This window comes from Micropterus dolomieu, linkage group LG02, assembly GCF_021292245.1.
Source record: "Micropterus dolomieu isolate WLL.071019.BEF.003 ecotype Adirondacks linkage group LG02, ASM2129224v1, whole genome shotgun sequence".
NCBI classification, from domain to species: Eukaryota; Metazoa; Chordata; class Actinopteri; order Centrarchiformes; family Centrarchidae; genus Micropterus; species Micropterus dolomieu.
Genome location: NC_060151.1, coordinates 22,525,372 through 22,533,484, shown reverse-complemented (window position 1 = coordinate 22,533,484; position 8,113 = coordinate 22,525,372). Strand labels below are relative to the sequence as shown.

At 43.2% G+C, this 8,113-nt stretch overlaps 1 long non-coding RNA gene across 1 annotated transcript; it reads right to left on the bottom strand.

The window, feature by feature from the left end:
• Positions 1-2,576: 2,576 nt before the first annotated feature.
• Positions 2,577-5,447, bottom strand: LOC123966865. The gene is made up of 3 exons (XR_006824092.1): positions 5,270-5,447; positions 3,641-3,797; positions 2,577-2,754 (listed from the first exon to the last, which is right to left on the bottom strand). It is a non-coding gene; the product is annotated as an uncharacterized LOC123966865 (long non-coding RNA).
• Positions 5,448-8,113: the final 2,666 nt, after the last annotated feature.

The following is an 8,113-nucleotide window of genomic DNA, read 5'->3' as shown; positions in this document are numbered from 1 at the left end:
GAGACCAACCTGAAGAAACTTTATCAAAATGCCTGTCAGGGCCAATGAGACTGTTGCATCATCTCATCTCCTCAATCTATTTGCACTTCATCTTGCAAAACCTGATTTTAGCAGAACCCTTGCTAGCGATTCAACTGTCCGATAAGAGGTGAGCTTGCTCCCTGCCCAGGGCATCGCTAACAAGTTGTTTTTGAATGGTCCTGTTTAGCCCAGCTAACATATATCCGTTTAGCCCACGCAAACAGACAACCCTGTCCATACCAGTTTTGTGCAAGCTAACATATCGTTTAGCGCAAGCTAACACATACAAACCATTCCGAAATGGTAACGCTACCCCTGCCTGTCTTGCCTCTAACTGGTGACATAACGGAATGGCGATCCGAATTCCTTCACCAGGCTGTTGAACCCTCCGGTCTGTTCGGACAGGCTCTGGACAGGATTTAGACCTGCTGCGACCAGAGAAAGAAGCAGTAAGAGGCATTACGGATGAGTATGCCTAGACGCTCTTACTCCCAGCAGAAGCCTCCCAGTGAGCAGAGGCACTTCCATCCCCAGTCGCACTCCCTTCCCTGACGCATGGCCCAGAAGAGACCCTCTCCAGAGGATTTCTCTCACTGGCCATTGGCGACTCCGCCCGAGCCGCGGCCTCAGTCCTGGTCCCAGCCGAAACAGTCTGCGTGGGCTAGACATCAATTTGTCCCTAAACAGGCGGCTTAAAAGAGGCACAAGTGGTGAGAGGGAGAAGTCAGTCATCTGCCTAGCTCTCCCGGCCACAGCGGGGGTCTCCCCGCGTTTCACAAACTCTCTACCCACAGGGCTAAACTGAGAGATTCCTCATTTCCAGTGTGCACCAAGGTGGAAGAAGCCTCGGCTAAGCATACAGTTGCACCCAAGCACCATAACTCAAGCCCCCAAACTCACACAAAGTTTACATTATGTTACTTGTGCCGAAGAAGGTCAATGTGGCCCTTGTGCAGGGTCCCACAGAACAGTAACATGTTGTTGTTGTGTACACAATGTTCAGAGTACCAATGTGTTAATGCCTCACTCAAAATCCTCAAATCGCGGACATAAGCGAGGTAATAACCCCTCACCTGCAGAAATGTACGGCCCTTCAAACACATCCTGGCTGTTGCCCCAGTTCCCCAGCAGAGGACGTAGTTGTACCGCAAATGGTAATGCTAAACAGGCTGGCCGCGAGACAGGCCACCTGGTGAGCATGCATGGCCTCGCAGTAGGTTATAGATACTGTAGTCCAGGGCTACAGACTGCAATTCATGAAACGCCCTCCACTGTTCAGAGGAGCTGTGATATCAAAAGTGCACCCATCCACTGCCCTCGTGCTGAGGGAAGAAATCTGCTCTCTTCTGGAGAAGCAGGCAAGAAGCATTGTTCCCACACACGAAGCTCAAAGGGGGCTTTACAGCCGTTATTTTGTCATTCCAAAAAGGGACGGGGGCCATTCTGGATCTGAGAGTACTGAACAAATACCTGGGGAAATTCAAGTTCAGAATGCTGACCTTATGGCAGGTAATGCAATCAGTCCGACCAGGAGATTGGTGCATGTGTGAAGGGTACATGATGCTCTCTTTATATCTTATGTAACTTGTGTTGCAATACTTAGTTTGTGAGGCTTAGATAAGAGGAAGTTGTGTCGACACAAACACATACCATACCTGGTGATTCAATCATCCACACACAATCACAAGCACACACATGCATATCACTAATCACACGGACACACAGACACACCACTCTGGGTGCGGTTACCTCTATAAATTGTGAGGCTGCATAGGAAGAGACAGACTCCTCTGCTTACTGCTTCAAAGTAGACTCTGTGTTGGTGTGAGGAGTCTCTAGATATATATCTGCAATTGCTTTTGGTTTGGTAATAACCCAGATAGCAAAATGACTCCGCACCGGAGGTATCACAGGGTCCGGAACGGATCCGCAAAACGGGTCCGTATCGGAGTCCACTTGCACAGCGGGACGGATCCGAAACAGATAAGGATTTCGGAAGTGGCTCATTCGGCCCAGATCCAATCCAGATCGTTAATTAATTGGCTCATCCGGCCCGGATCCGATTTGGATCCGTTCATAAAGTGGCTCATCTGGCCAAAACTGGCTACAGAAATATCTAAAATCTAGCTGACCAACATCTACTGATCTGTATAAAAGCTTAAATACTTCTTATAACCTTTAAGCCACCCTGTGGTTCTTTAGTTAAATGCTTTTACCATGAAGAAGCAGAAAATAGGAAAATTGACTTTGTATTAACAACTTAATACAGCTCTGCTACAGCCGTAAGAGAGCCATCAGTTATCAGCGATGCTACTGTTAGATTGAAAAAACTGGGGATCCTAAATGCATTGTTTCCTTACACAGTTTTTATCCAAAGGTGGACTGCCAGTAAAAACTAAATCCTCAGTCAAAAAACGTCTTTACAGATTGTAAATACATTGAATACTATGTATTACTGGACAAATGAAATGCAACCTTAAAAATTATCAAAAATATTTTTTATTTAATGAAAACCTCAAGGATTATAACTTTAACATTTCAAGACAGGTAGAAACCCTACATACCAAAATACTTTTTTTAAGGTGAATTAACAGTGGGCTGATCTTCCATAAGGATGCTGATAGAGGCACACCTTGAGCTTCTTTCTCTCTCTGCTGCCAGGTTGAAACAGCATATTTTCTGCTTTAGGATATCATCTGTGGCAGCGCGGGAGAGATGACTCTCTCACAGCATCTGTAATCACACAAGGAGATTTTCATACAAAATTTCATGAACTCCTATTGCAACCAACAGTTTTTACAAAAGGATACACACTGACCATCACATATTGATTTTTTTACTAGGCCTATTTAAAATAGCATTTGATTGCAGAGCGTCGTAACGCGGCACATCCTCTCTCTCCCTCACTCACTCCTCTCTCTCACATGAACAACACTGCACAAATAAGTCCAGCACAACGCGGTCAATGACGGAGACCCACCTTAAAAATGTTATAAGCATGTAAGGAGCCTAGGTAAGGTTAAAACAGTGTAAAGAATTGAAACAGGTGGAAATGGATTAGGTGCGTTTGACTTCATGCAGTGCTGCGCAACGCTGACTTAACGTGATACATGCTGGACATAAAATAAGGCATGATGGTTAGAAATTGGCACATGTAATTAACTATATATTGGCCACGACCTGGAACCAGCAGAGACATCAGGAAAGCATTTCAGCTTTTGTACACATTAAACAAACAAGGTATTTTCTGGAGATTAAGAAAGTGTTCAGACCGAAAACAGCACTGCGAAAAGTAACGCGCCAAAAATTATTTTATCTTGCATGACAACAAAAATTATAATTTACAGTCAAGTTTCAGAGTCTACCAGAAATGTGTATTAGTAGTAGTAATGTGTATCTTGGCAATTCAGTTCTTTGCCAGATGCTGTGTTGTGTTGTCAATTTTTTAGCCAACAGACCTTGCAATGTTTTCTGAAACCCCTGCGTTGACTCCCAATCCTCTGCGTAGTTTAATAAGCGTGGTTGTGTTAATTTAAAGTAGTGCTAATGCCATTTTGAACACTTCCTAAGACTGCTGTGTGACTTCAGATTGTTTTAAATATATATTACAATTACTTACACAGGAGCAACGTCTACAATGCCATCTGGCATAGAGTGTTGCATAGTGATGCCTTTCCAATTTATCCTCTTCCCAACATCATCATGGAACATGTGGGCAAGGATGTACCATGTGGAACGTTTTCTGTTGTGGCCCCTCTGGCTTCCAGGAAGAAAATCTGAAATGAAAATTAAAAAAGTACAAAAAATATATATATATTTTTTTAATCATGTAACCAGGTGTAAATACTGTGTTAATTAGATTTTTTTTAATTCACAAGACCTTGGTAACAAATTTTTAAATCAGCCTAAACCTAGCCAAAAGAAATATGTATGTATTCATGTATGTATATAGTCCAACAACTTTAACAGAATGAGACATCCTCTACTAAAACCATCAGCTGATCCACAGTTTCAGTAGAAAATAAATAAAATACTAACAAAATATATATAATACAGTGTTTCCCACACATAGGCCCAGGTAGATTAATAGCCATCCAAGAAAATTTGGTCACCCATTTTAAAATCGTTTTTGATAGCAGCGCTGCGCAGTGCAGATTCACTCCGCACATCCTCTCACTTGGTCGCTCTCTCTCTCCCCCTCGCTCTCTCAAACACGGACAACAAACCCGTCTTTGAATTGAATGGTTGGCATCACAAACAACGCTGCACAAATCTGTCCAACACAACGCTGTCCAACACAACGCTGTCAGTGTTGAAGACCCATCTTTAAAACAGTTATTAGCAAGCATGTAAGGAGCTAATAAGGAGAGCTAATTTAACTTTGGAAAACAGCTGTCGAAGTTAGCACGCTATAACTGGTAGTCAACAGGTGCGTTTGAGATAACTGGCTGACTTTCGCCGACTTCATAGATAGGGGAATAAAAACAGCGGTGTCATGTCAGACACAATCTACCTCTGAATGGTGGATGAAAATCTCGGTTAGCCTACAACATCCGTGTTGCCGAATTATGCATTCACTTATTAAGGTCCTTTTCAGACACTTTGCTGTTCACATTGTTTGAACGTGGTTAACGCCACGTTTTTGCTGAATTTCAAGAAATGGTAACCTACTTTTACGAAGTGTAATAATATGTTAACAATTCTTAAAGTTCATAAAATATATGCTGATCAGTTATCACTATTGATGAACCCCACAAAGAATAGTAGAGAAAGAGAAAAAATAGAGAAAGCCTCATTCTGTTGGAGTTGTTGGAGCTACATTAACACTCAGTCCACTGAGTTGGTCAACTTAAATCATTGAATAAACGTTTGTTAGCAACAACTGATATGACTTATCTTTCTCATTTAAAACAGCGACATGGTCGGCTAAAAGGGGGATGGCGCTATCTGAATGTTTTGTAACGTTACACTGAGCCAGAGATGTTTAGAACTTATAAGGACATTGACTGTGCTATCATGGCTTTCAAAAGTTGTTCAGTGCACTGAAACAGTTTTTCACACTGTCACACTAAAGAATTATGCTCACTCACGCATGCACTTAAAATGCTTAAATTTTAGAGCCCTGTGGTTATTTCCTTTCTTACATCAAAGAAAAAATTGTTCATTTATTAAAATCAATAAAAAAAGTGGACCATTGTCAGTATTTGACAAAATACCAATTTAGTCACCTAAATCAAGTATTACTTACTTTACACTGGCGGCAGGAAAGGGTGAGAAGCAGCCAGTCCCCAAATCAGACTGGCGCCACTTGTGAATGAGCTGTATGCTGCAGCAAAGCACAGTATAAAGCAAACAAGTTAGATGCCACACGGAATTAAATTTAAGACCAATTTTACAATAACCAAAGTTGAAGAAAAGAAAAATGCCAAATGAGGAAAAAAAACATGAACCGACATCAAAGCTGCTAACATTACTTAGTGTTTAGGGATTTTTGCCTAAATGTTGATTTAATAATCTGAAAGATTGCAGATGCACAGTGTATCTCTCCTCTGAAAGGTTGCAGAAAAAACACTGAAGTTAAGGTTAACTGTTAGTTAACTTAACCTGCCTGAGAAATAATCGCATTTCAAGTTTTCTTCAGTAATAAAGTCATCAGGCGATAGTTGTCTGTACAACCACCTTTCCATTGCAAACTGTAAGGTTAACTGCTAAGTTAATAACATTGGCTTTTTCGGCACACTTTTTAATGGCATTAATTTAACAAAATATTATCAAATATCAGCTAAAAACGGACTCAAAAGAGTAACGTTAATGGTTAAGTTATACTAGAAGCTGAAGAAGTTAGGCTTCAGATTAGCTTAACGTTAGCTTGTTACTACAAGAGGGGTGAATTATACTTATAAATATGCCCTCATGACTGGCTTAAAATGACTGACCACTGCAGTTAACTGATGTTAAAATTACTCCTCTCACAGACAGAAACATCTCATCCAAATTGGGCTTTGTTAACTTTTAACTAGTTAGCTAGCTTAACATTAATGCTAAGGTGCTGTAACACGAGCTAACTTAGCTTAGCTTGCCATAATCGGATATTGTCTGAATTAAAACGGCAACCAGGTGTCCACTGTTTGACAGTGCGCTGTGCGCACCGGATTCGGTGCGTGTGGCCAAAACAGGGGAGAGCGTACGCCGTATGTGCCGGCTTGAAGGCGGATCCGCTCCACAGTCCTATCTGGGAAAGGTCTCGAAACTTAAGGCACTGTCTCATCTGATCTCTTCTCATCAACGGACCTGGTGAAGTCAGCGTACTTCAACAATTTGGGGGCTCGTTTGGGATGAGAGTGAAATCATCGATTTGGCCCTTGACTGAGCACAAAGGAACAAGGTAAAAAGGTAAGCAGAACCTGTTTTAACGAATCTGCAGATTTAGAGCTAAATCGATCCTGAGTGCGACGTTGTTTTAAAGGAAGGGTTCATTAACTGGAGGAGATTATTGGTTATGGTAAAAGGGTTTAAAAAGTGAATATTGTGTCCTTGATTTGGCATTTCCACTTCTCTCTCGACAGGGAGGGAAGGCTCAGGGTTAAAGTCCCTTAGGGTTAAAGTCCCTAGAGCGCTGGGCTAGAGGCCCGGGGAATTCAGGACCCCCGAATTCTAAGGATAAAAAGGTGATTTACATGAAGTGTTGGTAGTGAATGAATTGTATGAGTGTGTGAAAGATACTCTCCAGGGCAATATTGGGTGCTAGTGTCTCAAACACGAAAAGCCTCCCCTTTATTTCACGGATACCTAACGGTGATAACGAAGTGAATAAAGGAAGTTGAGTGAGAAGTAGTGTTTGATTGGGTCAGTTGCTCGGGTGAATTCCATATAAACTGACTGGCTAGTACACAAGACAGGCAGGGTAAGGATGGATGGAGAGTTTGACAGAGAAATTGATGATGGGGGATGGGGGCCATGGAAGCCGTGGGGAGAACAAATTGCAAATGCAGTAGTGGTTGTAGGTAACAGACATAAGAGAAAAGATAGAGACAAAGAAAAGGAGGAAGCAAAGCGCAAACTGGACAGTGTTGTTGCAGAGGAAGCACCTGGACCAGAAGGGGTGGGTGCGCTGCACGGTGTAGTATGGAAGAAGGTACGAGAATGTGAGCGGAAGTGGGACGAAGCACAAACAGAAGGCAACAGCAGGGCTGATGCACAAGAGGAAGTGGAGAACAGAAGAAAAGAGATGGGAGGAGGAGAGACAGAAAGTGTTTGCCCTGGCAGTAGATTGCCAAGCAGTTAGACATCTTGGCAGAACAAGGAAACCAGACACCAAGGGCGGCGAAAAAGAGGGGGCACTTCCCCTATAAAAAAATGGATGGTGCCTAGTGCACCGCCCAGTGCACCTCCGGTAAGTATGTATCCGACATTACAGGTGACAGGAGGCACATTTCAGGTGGAGACAGAGCCTGAGAATAAAGGATCCAGATGGATCACCCCTAAACATGAAAAACACAGCTCCACCAGCTCCATGTATGGTAAGTCAGTAGGATCATATCAGGCCAAGGAGAGGGAAATGGATCATGAACCTTTCCGAGCTCGAGCCAGGAGAGAACAAAATACAACAGAAAGGGAACAAGGGCCCAAGAAACCTGGAACTCGAATAAAAAAGGCTGACGTGTGGGGTCTGCTCTCAGGTCAGTGGAAGGATGAGGATAGTGAACTAGAAGAAGAGGAGGAGCCAGAGGTAAGTGAGTTGTGGACAGCAGTGGATCAAAGGCCACCAAAGGACAGCCAGCGGGACACGGGGCGAGGGAGTAAAAAGGGTGAGCCGGGCCAACTGCTCTCAGTCCGGACCCCACGTTCTAATGAACATGGGAACATCACGGTGCAGAAACTACTAAAGGAATCTGCGAGGAAACAGGCGGAAGCAGAACAATTACTTGAAGGAATGGAGAAGAGTGCAGGTAAGTATGGAATGGAGCTGAGGCATACAGCAGGAGAGGGGGCTAGGGCAGCAGGCAGTAATTTCCCTCTGATACAGCTAGGGGGTGGATATGGAGAGAGGTACAAGCCTTTGACACTAGGGGACGTACAAGCCTTGGTAGAC